At 26.4% G+C, this 17,525-nt stretch overlaps 1 protein-coding gene across 9 annotated transcripts in view; it reads left to right on the top strand.

Annotated features, from left to right (window-relative positions):
• The window catches only part of scalloped (TEA domain transcription factor 1 homolog scalloped), a 688,296-nt gene that overhangs the window by 250,580 nt on the left and 420,191 nt on the right, over window positions 1-17,525 (top strand). For 5 of the 9 annotated variants that reach the window (XM_067050642.1, XM_067050643.1, XM_067050637.1 and 2 more), the window contains exon 1: window positions 11,289-11,560. The exons of 3 other annotated variants lie outside the window; for them this stretch is intronic. The gene's annotated coding sequence lies outside the window, so the exon portion shown is untranslated. Of the gene's footprint in view, window positions 1-11,287; window positions 11,561-17,525 lie in introns of those variants that run through there. One more of the 9 variants, XM_067050645.1, reaches the window with a different exon arrangement.

The raw sequence follows: 17,525 nt of genomic DNA, 5'->3' as shown, positions 1-17,525 counted from the left end.
TATATATATAAAAAAATTAAAAAAGGCGTTAAAAGAATCGACTAACATTATGTAGATCTAATCAATAAAATAAACATTTAATAATCAGTTGCTCTTGGAGATGCTGATTTAACAATATTTACTTTAAAAGCATTACTTTAAAGCCCTTCAGTTAAAGATTGCAACAGTAGACAGGTCACAGTGCAATTAAGGGATTGTAAATAGAAGGACCGAATACTGCTGAGGTATGTTGCTTTTAAAAAAAGTCATAGAATAATGTTTGTATATCAAATGTTAGATTATAAAAAAAAAAAAAGTGATGCCTATTTACAGCTGAATTAATTATATGTAGCATGTCAAATGCTGACAATAATTTATGATTTGATTAAGTAATTTTTTTTATCCCATGATCAGTCTATTAATTAATTAATTTTTTTATGGAATAATATTAATCCATCTATAATATATATACAGAATATAGACAAAGGAAAAAAAATTATAAATGATAAAAATTAAAACTAACAAAATAAAAAAAAAAATACAAATATAATATCTATGAATAAAAATATTAATCGATATCATAAAAACTGATTAAATAATAACAAAATAATTTAGTCAAATGATAGAATTATTTATAAAAAGTGTTACTTAATTATGGTATCATCACATTACTACATTTATAGTAATGTAATGTTACCATAATTTTAATGTGATGATATTATGTTTTTATAAAAATAGATCATAATAATATTTGAATTATAATGATACAAGATTTTTTTATAATTTTTAATTTAATAATGAGATGTATATAAATTAATTGTTGGAAATTTTAAGTTTTTTTTTCGTAAATATATGTTTAAAAAAATGTTTTATAATACAAATAGTTAACAAAAAACAAATCATATTTGACAAATATTTTCTTTTTGAAGTACTTGAATTTACTTGTTTTCACGTTATGTAATCATACTGTAAATAACGAAAATATCGACTGATTATCGACCGTGGGGGTGAGGGGGGTCGGATTGGTATAATAATAAATTCCTTTCGAGTCCAATCCTTACCATATAAAATCTTCAATGCTCGTTAGTATTTTCTTCGTAACTATCATGTTTTACCAATTATGATCAAGGCTCGGATTTTGATGCAGTAAAAAAAAACAGAATATGCCATACATTATGTAACGAAAACCTAAAATATGCAGTTAAAAAAAAACTACATAAAAATGCAGCTAAAAATCTTCAAAAATACTGTAATAGCTAAAATATACTAATATTCATACAAAACGTTCTTAGTAAAAAAATAAATACGAGAAAGGATAAATATCAAACCAAAATTATTTCGAAATTTTTGTTTCATAAACTCAATATTTTTTTTTTTTTAATTTAATTTTCATATTTGATTTTAATTAATTTTATATTTTTCATAAACTAAATTAATATATAAATGATTAACAGATAGTAAACTAAACATGTATGAGCATGGTACAAGCTTTCTAAACTAAAATATCAAAATATTTAAAATTTACAATTGGCAACAGAAAAGTAAAACAACAATAATTGGATTTAAAAATTATAACTTATTAACAGTGATAAAACAATAAATGAATCAAACTCAGATTAACAGAAAAATAATTTTAAAAAATAACCAGAAATATAAAATATACAAATAAATTAGAAACATAATGTGAGATAATATTTTAAATATGAAAGTAATTAATATTTAAATTATTAATACAAGAAAATTAACAATGACTACATTTAAAAACTAATTAACCAAATTGACATAATAAATAAAACACAGATGAATCAGTCAGCACGTTTTGCATGGTGTGAACTAGATTTTTTTATCGTTTAAATATTTGTATAATTAGAAAATGATCTTTCTATATCGACAAGGATGATTTTTATATGCTCTTAAATTTATAAAATTTTGTTCCTTGTTGTTGGTAGGAAGGAGAAACGGAATTTCGAATTATGAAAAATTCCATAACTATTTTCGAAGTGAATTATTGACGGTAGCACTTGTTACATTTTTTTATTACTAACTGAATGATTGTAATCTGGAATTTTGTCTTCATTGTTACGATTTAATTTATTTTCTACTTAACTGAAATTTTCCAGATATGCAAAATAAAACTAGGTTAATTGCATACTGATTCGTGCGGTGTTTAAAAAAAAACAAACACGGAAACGAAATATGCGATTACATAAAAATTCGGGCCTCCATTATGATACTACTTATCATCTACTTACGTTTATAAACAGGGAGTTGTACTATAAGACTTTTTTAAATGTATTTTATCATATATTGTGAATAAAATATTTTCACTTGGTTGCATTACATTCATATTATTGCTGTTCAGTTGGTCGAAAATTGGGCCCAGTATTGCTTTTATGATCCAACTCTCTTCTTTAATGTGGGGGCTGGACATTTCACCGAGTGGAAAAAACATTGAAGCGTTATAATGATCATGTTACCTGTATCGATATCGTTTGGCCATAAGGAAACCATTATTTTGTCTTCTTGCCATCATGTATTTATAACTACAAAGTAAAATATAAAAGTAACTTCAAAAGCAATTAATATTCTTTTTACATGCTAACTGATGAGCTGATTGGTCAAAACTTACAATAATACATTTATATTAGGGTGTCCCATACGTTTCTTCCTTTTTATATATGCGAAATCGATAGATGGTATTTGTTGTTTAAGGTTGATTTACTGTGTTATATATGAATCTCTCTGTTTTATTACCTTCTTCCATCTTTTGGGAAACATCATAATGCTCTCTTTCCACAATTGTTGAAACTTGCTTGCAAAATATTCAGTGCCTTTATTCGCTTTCGGATTCTGAGTATAGAGGATCAGGTAGAACTTTTCAATCAAACTGTGAAGGTGCCTCTACACGTTTGCCAAACCATGGTCAATTCGCGCATGCGCAAGCGTGTGGGTGGGTTATTTGGCTTGGCTGGTCCAAGTTCACCTGACTTTATTTTATTCCTTTTTATTATGAAAATCGAATGTTATAGCCGGCAAAAGTCAAAAGAACATGACAATCATTTGGAAACCGACATTGGTTACTCCTTTGTTTACAAGGAGCATTTCCATTTCCATTTCTACAAGTCTTGGTTTTGCGACAAGTGGCAAATTTGTAGACCCTGCATAAACGTTTCTGTCCCAGTCTTCGACCAACGCAACATGCGAGCAAACTTAATACCGATTCCCATATCCTGTCTTGATTAAATTAGTATATACTGTTGTCTTGAGAATGTTAGTAGCATCAACTATCTCGCGCACACTTTAGAGGTATTCATAATCTTTAGTTTAACATGTTAAAGCGTGTTAAATGGAAAAACTCATGTTAATTGGAGAATGACGTCACGAAACAGACTAGATGAGCTCCACACTATTTTGTTTGTTGTAGTTTGCTTGTAACTTGCTCGTAGTTTGTTTTTTTATTGTGTTAGTATAATTTTTGATGTTTTTATTACTAATAAAACAATGGAGGACAATAATAGTAATGTAAGGACAGTTGTCAATTAGCTCATCTTGATTCTCTTCCTCACAAATTAGAAGATCAACAAGGCACTCAGTAGCCAAACTTTTACATAACTTCTGCTTTTCACTCAATTTAGGCAAGTTGTAATAAATTACTTCAATCAAAACTTAGAATTAAACAATAACATGAAGTTTTGAAAGCAAAGGTTGTAAAACAAGTTTCTTAGAGAATCCGCCAGGAACTCTTATGCGTTTAACATGACTTTAAATAGGGCTGCTCACAATCCTATACTTATGACTGTGGTGGTGGAAAAATGGTAAAAAAACTACATTTAACACATCGTGAATACCCCTTATATCGCAGCGACCATGCTCTTGATGAAGTCCGTATCCGACCTTTCTGGGCGCCCGCTTTGTTCTCTCAAATCAAAACTGCCAGCTCTAAATTTGTTAAACAATTGCGGAAGTTTCTCCCACTAAACGGTGCAAATCTCGCCCGCAGCATCATTTGTACCTTCTTAAAGCAATGCTTCTTTTGGCTATTCAAATTGAACTGCGTAGAAAAAGATTTTAAAAGAGACTTTGTCGTTAAAAAAACGTATTTTGAAAGAGCTGTGAGAGACTGAAATCAATGCCATAAACAGATAATAGATATACCTGCATGTTTACAAACATAGGCTCGAGGTCATATATAGCGTGGCACGGAATCCTTGCGGGACACCCTAATTTATTAAGGGAATATTCAACTATCTTTTACTTTAATTAACTTATTTTATCTACATTAATTATGAGTAATGCAAAGAAATTTAAATTTGAAACATATTTATAAGAACGTACAACAAATGCTATAGTTTTGAAGGCGTTATATGATGGTTATAACAACACATTAATGTTTAAACTACCCATTCCTAGCATCAGTTTTTCCTACACAGTTTTATTTAAAAAGGTCACGAGACTATCTTCTTGTCAAATTGTACAAGAGCCGGGAAGAAAAAAAGGCAGTTATCTCACCCCAATTTTTGATTACTTTAATGAAAACTATGTGTACTAGTCAAAATTGATGCGTCTGCCAAGTATAGGTAGGGGGAATTAAAAATGGCGGCTGTTTCAAAACCTTAAAAAAATATAAATTTTTCATTCGGAGCTCTATATATTTAGAACTACCAACAACAGCTATTTAAAAAGCAACATTTCATAAAAATGTATGGAACGTACTGAAAAATCAGCCGTTAATTTATTTTGAGAAATACAAATCTCAGGAACTAAGTGACGTTACGTGATTATAGCTAGTTTTCAATTAAGTAATCAAAAATTGGGGTGAAATAACTGCATTTTTTCTCCTCTTGGGCTCTTGTACTAAAACGCCTGGAAGGTTTATCAAGAAATAAGTGGAATTTAAAGTTAAAAATCTGGTTCTCGCATCAAACAACTTTCACTTACCACCTTGAGATAAAATTAATCCTGGTAAATTTCAATAAGCTATTGATTTTTTATTATGGATGGCCATCCTCTTACTATATTTTTCATACAAGTAATAGTAAATACTGACTATCGTAATAAGTATCATGTAAAAACAGTAATTGTCAAATTCTTTCATATTATATATTTACTCATTGTTTATTACTATTAGCAATAAGAGCAATGTTTATTTTTTTAAATAAAAAATTAAAAGTACTAAAAACTTTTGATCGTTTTTTTTTATTTATCTGTTTTATTTGTCACTATTTTTTTTCGTATAGCTAGTTTTTTTTTTAACTTGACCTATATTTTAGCCTTTAAGTCGACAGGACTACTAGCTCCATGGAAGTCATTCTTAGTTTTTTTTTTATATTAATTTTATAATAATTTTTTACTATTTATGTGTGAGCCCTTGCTGACTGACAGTGTGTATCAATAAATGGAATTTGGTCCGGGTGCGGTCAAATTCAAATTATTTAATATTTATTATTTAAGTTATCCAAATATTACTATTTGAGTTTAATTTGACCGCACCCGTACCAAATTCATTTATTTATAATAATTTTTCATTGAATAATTGGTCAAGTAAATTTTTCTCAATTGTCATATTTTTATATACTTATCATACTTTTCAAAAGATGAATAATAAAATTTCCTACTAGAAATATTGTCAAAAGCACTTCTCTGAAAACTATAAAAATTGCCACTGTGAATATTATAGAAATATGTGTTTTGAAACGAGTAACGATTTATTTTTATTTTAAGAAAGTTGCATCATGCAGGCACCGCACCAGTGCGTGTGGTATCAAGATACAGAAAATTTCAAGCTAATAATTTAAATTTTGTAGTTCCTGAAATATTTGCAAAAAATAAATTTACAAAGTGCTGATTTTCTTCTATGTGGAAAAAAAAATTGAGAAACTATTAGACGCACAGATGTCTATTAACCCTAAAAGAGAAATTAGGTAAATGTACCATAAAATCGTTCAGGATATATGGCAAAATAAATTTACAAATTGTTATATATCTTGTTACTTGAAAAAAAAAATCTCTGGGTTTCAATAAACTGTATGTCAGGAACTATTTGATGCACAGACGTCTATAAGTACTCAAATTTAAAGTTGCTAATAGCTATCTTATTTCAAGACGTTTCGTAATATTTGTCAAAATAAATTTACAAAATTTCGCGTTTTTATTTTAAAAACTTAGTTTTGAAAAGAATAGTTCTACGAGGACTCGAATTTCAGAAAATTTGTCCTAGTATGAAATTTGTACCATGCGGTAAGTAGCTTTAAAGATAATGAACTCTCAGTAAAACAGGACCGAAAAATATATTTTTCAGTTTTCAGACCACCATTTTGTTTTTTTTATTTTTTAAAACCAATAACATAATCTATTTTAGCATTATATTTTTGTCTTATAATTAAAAAAAAAAATCAAAATGGCTGCCAAAAAATCACATTTTTCACGCTGAGATTTTTCTAGACATTTATTTTATCAAAAAACTCAAATCTTGTCTTTGCAAAAATTATTTTCACCCTAAAAAGTTTTTCATACTGTCATACTATATACCCTCTCTACTACGAACACTTGAAATTCAAAGTAGATCAATAAAGAAGGCTTCGATCATCATTTTTATATTATATTACAATCCCTAAACTGTTATACTCTATTATAAAATATTACAGTCTGCAAAGCGTTATTTGTTTAACGCTAAATATATTTCTAAGACTGCCGTGTAGCGCATGGTGCTCCTGTCGTATCATGTTATGGTAGCATGTTGCTACAATTATGTTTGCTTCTGATTAATAAGCTTTGGCCTGTGGGTTTGATGTATTTGCTTGCCCTGTTCTATCCGATCATGTTTCCTAACATAATATTGGAACATGTGATCTATTAGCAAATATGATTCATTCCACTGTTGATCATCCTGAATCAAAGGCCATGTATAGTTCAATTTCGAAATGACTCATATACATAAAAGTTTTTATTTCAGTGTTTAAAGTAGGGTTCTGAAAGAAGTAAATAGAATAATTTACGTTTAAAATTCGTCAAATTAATCAACTAAATAAAAATGTGCGTTCATGATCAACTTTGAAATTGAAATTAATCCTCACTCGTTTCAAAACAGGTGTTTCAAAATTATTCACCTAAGGAAAACTTTGTCCTATTAATTGTCCAAATGAGGCTATCAATTGACAAATTAATTAACTCAAATTTTACATTGACTAACAGTTTTTAGAAAAATGTTGTGACTAACATTTCTCAATTCAAAAGAATTAATTTTTTACGTTTTATATTTTCATTTCTAAAATATCTGGCTGTCCAATGATATATAATTCGTCTGTATTACTTCTCTTATTTTCAAAAATGTATTTTCAACCTGAAAATGATTTTTCCTCCTATCTCAGTAAGTTAATTTTCACATCCTTTTATGTTTTATATTTATCCATTTTTCAATATTAGCAAGAATTTTAAATATTTAATTATTTCAAACATACAAAACTAACGATACTTTAGTGCGAGACATTTTGAAAATTCGGCATTTAAGTCAAACTATTTCAATTAGGATAAGTCCAGGCTGATATTAAAAGCCTTTTAATTGCACACTGACATATCGCATTCATTTAAATCGTTTTGAGTCATTTTCAACAAAAACGATTCTATATAGTGGTATCTCCGGTCTGTCGATTTTATCGAATAAGTTTCTACCTGATCCCAACCATCTCAAATATGTAAATTCAGTTTCTTATGACTTAGTTTTAACTTGTTTTTTGGACTCTGGGGACCTCAAGACACCTGTATTTCCATTGAAAACTCGAAATAGTTTCTCTTACTATATATTCCATATTTATGTAAGTGAAAGTAATAATAGAAATAAAATTGTATCTAAAATTTTATTTTTATTAATAGTGTAATACTACAGACAATGGTAATAAGGGACAGTGAGGGTATTCAGACCATATTTACAGAAATATGAATTAAATGATAACAAAGTAAGATATAGAGACAAAAGATATACACAAAATGAAACAAAATTAAACCTAAAACATAATAACATTTGAAATACATTAATATCCATTTACATCTGAAAACTGATGTCTGAAGTTGGCTATATTGGTTTTCATTTCCAAATTTCACTTAGACTTGAGATCTCCCGGTTGGATATAAATATTTAAAAATGGATTGCATATTTATTTATTCTTTACGTTTAAATAATGTTAAAAAAATTATTTAATTAAATATGCGATAGTGAAAGGTTTCTTAGTAAATGTATAGGATATTCAAAGGAATCAACCGTTTTTACCAAGAACTTGAAGTGACCAATTGATTTCAAAAATGAAAGCGGAGAAAATAAATATTATAATAATTCGTAAATACTCCTATTATTAATTATATAGTATGGATAATTAACACTATTATCACTTCATTTTTAAGTGAGTCTGTAATTAAAAGTTTTAAAATTTAATGGAAAAGTGACGAAATAAGGTGATTTGACTGAAATTAATGACCTGGGCATATATAATAAAGTCTTTTGAGACTTAACTTGGATAAAAATTATTTTTAGTATTGAGTTTGCTAATGGTAAATGAGCCGAAACGTGATTAAAAAAATCATTACGTCTAAGTAATAAAATTTTATTAATATATAGAATGTGGTTTTGAAAATGACGTTCCAGATTCTTCTTAATCTATTTAGATTATTGTTATTATAAATTAATGTATAATTACCAATTGTTATTATTTTTTTTAATACGAACAACCATAAAAAGTTGTTTATCATAAAAATAAAATTGATTTTTTCTTCATTTAATGATTTCATAATTCAAATAGCTTATTCTCATTGAAATAATTTTTTTTCTCCTTAATTCCGATACACAACTGGAAGCAAGGTCATATTGACTCCCCATTCAGATGTGGTAACAACCCCCAGCAAAACTTCCGAGCCGTTAAGTTATACATACTTGATCAAGCATTACATTACTTAGGGGAGAGATTGGGGGAGCCCTATGTATGGATTAGGTAACAACTGATGACACAGGGTGTTTATGTTTAAGTGCATATCATACAAGTCACGTACGTTCTAATTGTAAATAAATTTAGTAATCAATTTATATATTTATTTGTGGTTTTTGAGGATCGGCCGATATTAAAACAACCATATTAGGCAAAGTTTAGCATATTCAGGCCTTACAGAGAAGAAAAAACAGTTTTTTTTAATAGGAATTTCCTTAACTAATTATTAAAAATTAATTGAAACATTACTTTAAATTGTTTTTGTACTGTGTATTCTACTTAATTAATTTGTTTTAATGGCCAATTTTTAAGAACTACAAAAATTTATATCATTAACATTAAAAAAAACAAAACAACGGTGACATTCGGAAACTACAGTGTGGCGTTGTTGAGAGAAGTACGTAAGAGAGTATGATTTACAATGTAAATATAGATAAAGAATGATTTTAAAAGTCATATTAGTTTAATTAATACCTTTTATTGTTTTTGTTTAACCAGTAATGTTTTCACAAAATTATTAAAACAATAATATTAAGAAACGTACTATGTCATATATTTTATATGCAATGGTATGAATGATTCATATAAAATATTTTAATAATATTAGAATTTAGAATTTAATAAATTCGAAATGTATATTGTATGGTTTGACGTGAAGTTTTTCAATTATTTTTTCTTCTACTTTTCATATTGCAAGCAGTGAGAATTCGTGGGTTTTATATCACAAAATCAAACAATTATAATAATTACAAAGTATAATGTACCTTTATTTATATGAACTATATTCAATAAAACTATTTTCGGAAAATACAAAAATAGTCTATCATAATTGAATTTTTGTTGATTACTACTGCTATATTTGTTCTTCAGTATCATATTTAATTTGTGAAATATGAATATTGAATGGCTTTGTGGATTTTGAAATGACGAAATCCAAAAAAAAAAAAAATTATATTACTCAGAGGTTTTGTTAGAACCGCGAAAAATAAACGAATATTATAAGTGGTACAGTCCTATCATGATTTTGTAATGATGGTTTTAAGAATCCTGATTCCATTTGCAGCAATCTTGAGTGTGAATCGGCTTTTTCAACACCACCAACACAAAATCTCGAAAAAAATTTTAGGTCGCAAATGACATGATAGTTGAAGCGGCCAAAGCAAAGCCTAACAGAAAAACCAGTTGAAGCGAAGCACATTAATTCAAATTTAACGATTACATTACATGTAATATTCTTCTAAATAATTATATTTTGTAAAACTTTTATTTTAAATTCTAAGTTTAAGTTTTAGAATCGCTGGTATAACTTTTATTTCTATATATTATAATAGTATTGTTATAAAATAAAACGATAGTTAAATTATTTTATATAAATCCGAAATCTGATTTTTGTTAATTCAATTTAAGTATGGTTTTATTTTATCTTTTCAGTGCTTGTGTTTCCTTTCGGGATTTCTAATGATAAAACAATTACAAATGAAATGAATTTAAAAAGAAAAAATATTATTACCTTTGCCTTTATAAATTTTAGTAAAATTTTTGAGGAAGAATTAGCATTTGTTTGTGAAGTATCAGCATTTATGGGATTTTTTATTGCAAAATCATTTTTTTTTTTTTTAAATTGAAATTATAAATTCTGCTACACTCAAGAACAGTAATATTCAGGCTATAAGCACTCAATCAAAAAATACATATTACATGAAAAAAGAAAAGTAAAATTAATAAAAATTAAATTAAAATAAATAATATAAGTAAAACCTAAAACGGATAATAATAATATACGCATATTTAAATAAATATAGGCGTATAAATGAATTAAATAGCTGTAAAATAAAAAAAAATTGTTTTAAAATAAAATAAATCACTTTTACCACATTCATAACTTTATAAAGCATTAAAAAAAAAAAAATAATAATAATAATTTGTATAAAACACTAACTACGTCTGTTTTTCTGTTAATTTTTGAAATTTACGACTGTACATAAAAATATTTGTATAATAATAGTTTTAGAAAAAAAAATTGTAATAAATTTTTTTATGTAAATTCGGAATCCTAAATTTTTATTAATTAATTTAGGTTGAGTTAATTTTATTTTTTATTTTATCTGGGATCAAGAAGCAATTGTAAGTTATTTTGGGTCAAAATCTTTATGAATGCGTCTAGAAATTTCAAAATGAACTCGTCACGTACTATTCAGAGGATTTTAAAGTCACCTTATTAATTGTAATAAAATATGATAATTAATTATTGTGAGATGGTAGTGTAATAAAAGAGGGAAGAGACGTGGGGAGAGGGGATAATAATGGCGCAGGTAGCTAGGGCTGGGAGTGATAGAGAAGGCTGTGGCGTGCCGACTTCATCCTCAGTGTGCGCTCCGACGTCCTGGCGTCAGGTTGCTTCTCAGTTCGTCAGTTCGTTCGTCTGTCATCGGCATGTCGATCTCTTCCTCTCTTTAAGTTCAGTTCCGTTATTTTATTTTTTTTATTATTTAAATAAATCGATTTTTTATTAAGAAATTAACTAGTGAATATCAACACTATAGACTGTCATCGCTTCCGGCTTCCCAACCTACAGGAGGAACTTCTGATTTTGGATAAAACTATACAAGGTAATAATTATTAGACAACATTAATACATTTTAGATAAAACTTGAGTCTTATCTACCAGTGATTATAACGAAGGTCACAATAGAAAAAAAGATGATGGAATGCCAGAGAGCTGACATAATTGTTGTGTAAATAAAATTGTGTTTAAGGTCATTAATATATTCTTGATTAAGACTAAATTTTCCCACCGCTTCTCATGTCGTTATTTTTCCACTTATTTATAATAGAAAACAGGAGTTTATTTAGTGTTTTTAACTTGTTGCGATGACGCAAACTTCAAGTAAAAGATCAGGTGAAACAATAAGATTTACAATTACAAAATACTTGTCTGGTGTCTTAAATTTTAATTATGAACAAACTGAAAAATGCTATTAATATTATGTTTTTAATTACTCATCAATAGTTTGTTTATTTACTTTTCCCGCTAAAATGTATTTTATTTCAAACAATTGTCTCCTCCTTAAACTCATTTTTATTAACAATCAGCTTCTAAAACGTTCGCTTTTAAAAATATATTAGAAACTGTTAGTTGGTAAATCTATTATTGGTGGGACTGAATCATACTTGCTCATTGGTGACGTCTGAAAGTATTGTGCACATTTTGTCACACTTTAATAACAAATAGCGTTAACATTATGTATATATTGTTAGAAAATTTTATTTATGTGTGATAATGTTTTTAATGTCGCTTCAGAGTTAGGATTGTAAACCACTATGGCCGCTTTGTAATGTTTTTAAGGTCAAAGCCATTGAGTCAATTAAAGGAGTTGATAGACAGATTCAGTTGGTTTTGTTTATGTATCATGCAATCTATAATTCTGGCACATACTCACAACACATGTATGTAATAAACTTCAACAGTATCTACAAATGACCATGTAACTTATTCTAAAGCAATTAAATTTTGATTAATGTTTTTTGTTTTATCAATGATATGACATAAAAAGATACTATAAACATTAATCAGCTACTCTGTGCATTTATTTATTTTTACACGTTTATCTATTTGTGTATCAATTCTTAAATATGAAATTAATAAGAACTATTTCGATTTTTTAGTCTTATGTTAATCCAACAGCATTACAATTAAGTAAAACGACCCTATCATATGTGATATTTTGTAGATTCGTTAGATTCATGAAAGATATAAATTAGTAAAATTGTTCTTAATTTTTATTGTTTATAGTTTTTACTTTACTTTTTTTTAGTTGTTTGATAATATTAGCATAATTCTATTTATAAATAAACAAATTAGGGTTAATGGACGCTCAAAATTAAAGCATCCGATCCTTTTGTTTAAACAGTGTCATGATCAATATGTAACACATAGATCATCTTTGGAAATAAAAAACAAAGTATGCCATAGTATTATTAAAGCTTATAATAATTTTTAATTACTGACTAGTTTTAATCATAATATAAAATAGTGTACTACATTATTGTTATAATTAGTAATTTCAGCTTTCATTTTAAGAACATTTATATAGTTTTTTAATGTCAATGTTTTGAATATTTTGAGAGTAATTTTTCATCACACTAAATTAATATGTTTATTTTTTAAAAAAAAAGAAAATTTACTCTGGTATCAAAATATGTCTATTAATAAAATTGACTGATGATGGTTGACTGTTCATTTGATATTAAACTACTACAAAGTATTCCTTCGACAAGTTAGTAGATTAGATACAAGTAACTTCTTATTTGTGAACTTGCTTCTTTTAATCTTCTTAGTTTTATTTTATTATAAGGTAAATTTACCTCTACCTCTGTTTTTCTTAATATTTCTCCCAGAATGTTTTGTAATTCTTTTAAAATCTAATTGTGTTGTTATTTTCAATGACTAACAATTGCCTGTATTGCTGATAACTTCTTAGTCAAGCAAACGGGATACCAAATTTAAATTAATATAAAACTTAATTCAATTTTTTTTCCGTATGGTGTTCAATAGTAAAATAAGAATACGATTAAAACAATGTACCCGTTACTGACAATTTTAGGATTGAGAAATTAGGTCATTGTTTAAACGTAATGATGTTATGACATTAATTTCTGAGGATCATTTTTTTTTTTATATGTAAATAAATAAAATTATATCTTAATTTATTAAACTATGTCAGCATATATATTTTTTAATTGTTAAATTAATTCTTTGCCGATTTTAAATTTACATGTAGTACTTGTTTTGTGTAGTTATGTACATATTTATAAATTATATATAATAAATGTTTATATATGTACATACACACATACGTGTACACAATCAATAGTAGGCCTCAAATGAAAGAAAATTGCTAAGTAATTAGTAAATATATGTGAAAAACAGAGCTTTCAATTGAAAATAATGTTAATTTTTATTTAATATTTTTTTAAAAGTAAATAAGACTAGTATTTTATTTTCTTAATTATGTATCTTTAATTCCAGTTTTGTGGTATGTCAATATATTTAAATTTATGATTATGCATCATTTTCGTTTTACTTGCGTAACGTATTGACAAATATCTAAAGGGTCATGGGGGGGGGGTGGCAGAAGAGTATCAATTTCCAAAAAAATTTAAATTTGAGTTAGCAAATCAAAGATTTGAGAACCTATTTGAAACTGCAAAAATGGTAGTATGACATTTCACTGAAATTTAAAAACAATTCATATACCTCTGCAGTTAAAAAGAAAAATGGGATTTTACCAAATAATATTTTGTCAGTTTGAAAAAAAATATTGTCAAATGTCAAAAATTACATAAGTGAAAAGTTCAAATCTGAAATAATTGGCCAAATTAAAATGTTTTATAATTGTTATGCACTTCAGTTATCATCTTCTGATTATTTCATAATTATTTAGGTGAAATACGTCTTTTAAAAATTGTAGGGCTTTTTTTTTAACTCGTTATCATGGAGTGATTTTAATCAATAAATCGTTTTTAGAAGATATACATTTCTTAAATATATTTCGTTATATGGTTAATAAAACTAAAATATGTAAATGCAGTTGGGAAATTTAGTCAAATTTTATATTTTTTCCCTTCCCGACGAATGGTCGCAATGCCCTGCGCTAGCTAATAAAAGAATAAAATTAAAAATAAAATAATTGAATGTTAAAAAAATATACTTGGTAGTAATACTGATATAATTAATACAATCTTAAAATTAATGTGGGATTATTGAGTTTACTATATACTACTTCTTTATGCATTACTGATTTATTTATTTTTTTTTATTGTTAATCTCTATAGTTACAAAAATTCAGAATGCTATGAACGTTGTTTGTTAACATGAATTTTTAGAAGATTAAAAACAAGTTTGAATTTAAAGATAATTATAAATTTCCTTTATTGTAATTAGATTTTTTTGTAGTTTGATAGAATTATATTTCATTATAGTGAAACGTTACGGACGAGCATATGTGAAGGATCACCCCTAAAAATGGATTTTACACGAAAAATAGGGTGGTGATATAGTAAATAACTTTCAATTCTCGCATTCAGCTTCGAATTTAGCTTTAATTAGCTATATTTCTTTTGTTTTATCGGCTATTAATTGTAAATTGACTCTGTGGTAGGGGAGACCCAGCTCTGTAAAGTGGGTACCTGACCTTTCAAGAGAGGAAAACCCAATGGTCGAACGTAGATCGTTGCTAAACTAGCTTACATAACTGTTGTAAGAGACAATACTTCCTTATGAAGTACAGAACACAGTATGTTCCATTTGTATATTTTTAATTAGTTTATGGAATATTTTACGAGCCTTTTTTATTAATAATAAAGTTAAATAATTATAATAATAAAGCTAAAATTGATACATATTTGAATATATATTATTATTATCTTACATTAATCTTGTATCAGGTGATTAGAGTATGACAATTCTTTGATTTGAAAGCTCATCTTTTTAGTATAAAAAGTAGGCGTCTAGACAGTTATAAATTTTTATGTGGGTTTCTCTTGGTCAGCAGCCCCCCACTTTTTCCTTTTTCTGTATCAAATTAAATATTAAAATAGAGAACTGGTTATTAATTATTTTTTCGTTATACAGTTTGATAAAAAAAATATTTGGTGTATATTCATTTTTTAATCATCTATCCTAAAAAAAAAACAGTTAAATTTTCTATTTGATAGCAGTTGCTATATGAGTTTAAAAGTAATTAGCATTGATTTAAAACATAACTTCTTATGATCTTTTTATTTATTTAGATTTGGAGACTTTAAAATTTCTTTATTTTTATTTTTAATTATAATTTTTAATCTGTTAGCTTAAAATATTTAACATACTAGCTGTTTTATTTTCACAGTTTTATTAACCTACATTCACAAGGCTATGCTATGAATGATTTTTATTTTTTATTTCTAATTAATATTTTAGAGTGCTACCAGTGGGTAGTTTCTCTACACGCCTGTAACACTGCAATTTAACTTAGATCAGATTTACTAAATGTATTATAATGTACAGTTGGAAATAGCAATAAATAAATATAAAAAAAAAATTAATATTTTTTGAAAAAAATGTATATATGCATTTTTATAGTTTAATAAATTGAACATTTCTATATCATTTCTAAACCTTTTTCATTTATTATTCATTTCTATGAATATATTCAATTAAATTATTTAATATTTAAAAATATCCATTAACAATTTCTAAACCATTACATATTAATTTTACTTAGTACTTGAATATGACTTAAAATTAACAGTATAATAAATATTTTCAGAAATAACTATATTGCTTCCACAATTTTCCTTTTAAATATATTATATTGATTATGTAATGAAGAAGATAATACATTTTTATATTAAACTGATCAATTTATATTTATTTTCGTAGAATAGGGCTTGAAGAAAACATCATTGGTATAGAACGTTTTTCAAAGTAAACTGAGTTTTAATTTTGGAAATATTACATAAAGAAGAATTCTTTTAAAAGGAAAATTTTATAAGCAATACATATTTCTGAAAATACTAATTATACAGTAAATTTTAAATTAGATGCAAAGAATTTATACACTATTATTCTGAAGTACTAAGTAAAATTTATACATAATAGTTTAGAAATAATGTCATTATTAATATATAATGGTTTATAAATTGGTAATGAATATTTCAAGTAATAAATAATTGAATTGAATATATTAAAATAAAAGAAAATAGGAAATGAAAAATGTTTAGAAATGAAATGATAGAAATGTTGTTCAATTTTTTAGATTATAAAAAATGCAAATTTTAAAAAAATATTAATTAGAAATAAAAAATTAAAATTATCAATATAATTGGTATAAAGTAAAGATAGAGAACATGAAGCACGGGAAATTATTCATAACATAGTCCTAACCTTGTGGAGGTAGATTTCCTTAATAAAACTACTAATGAATTTAGTGTGTTAAGTAGTGATTAATATAAACATAATTAATTATTAAGTAGTACCATTGTTTTATAGATTTATGATAATAAAATATGAAACTACACACTATAATTTTAATTAAAATTCTCTACATTTTAAATGATATTTTTCAAATTATTTTGGTTTCAATACCATATTCACATAGATTAATCAGTAAACTTCTTTTTACTAAAAAAGTAGGGTCACTAAATTTTTTTTTTTTTTTTGTAAGTTTTTTAAGCTTCTTATCAGCAGTTTTCTTTGGCTCATATTCTTGGAGGATTTAGAAGTTTATATTTACATTGTGTTTGATATACTTAGCATTACCGAGGCATAGGCATATTGCATAATTCCAATTTATTTATGCAGAACATTTTATTCGTGTAGGTTTTTTTTATGTAAGATTTTTGGTTAATATTTTACCAATGTACATCACTTCGAGCAGAAGGGGACAACTGAAATAGATTTGATGGACTGGGAAAAGAGATGGGGTATTTTTACTTAAACGCCCCACGCTAGAATTTCAAAGAAATGTTCCTTTCGGATAAAATTCACTTAAATAAGATTGGAGGTGGTCATACTATTATATCATATATATA

The sequence above is a fragment of the Halyomorpha halys genome, unplaced genomic scaffold (assembly GCF_000696795.3).
Source record: "Halyomorpha halys isolate HHAL.00 unplaced genomic scaffold, Hhal_1.1 Scaffold66.1, whole genome shotgun sequence".
Classification (NCBI taxonomy): Eukaryota; Metazoa; Arthropoda; class Insecta; order Hemiptera; family Pentatomidae; genus Halyomorpha; species Halyomorpha halys.
This window is presented reverse-complemented; position numbering and strand designations above follow the sequence as displayed.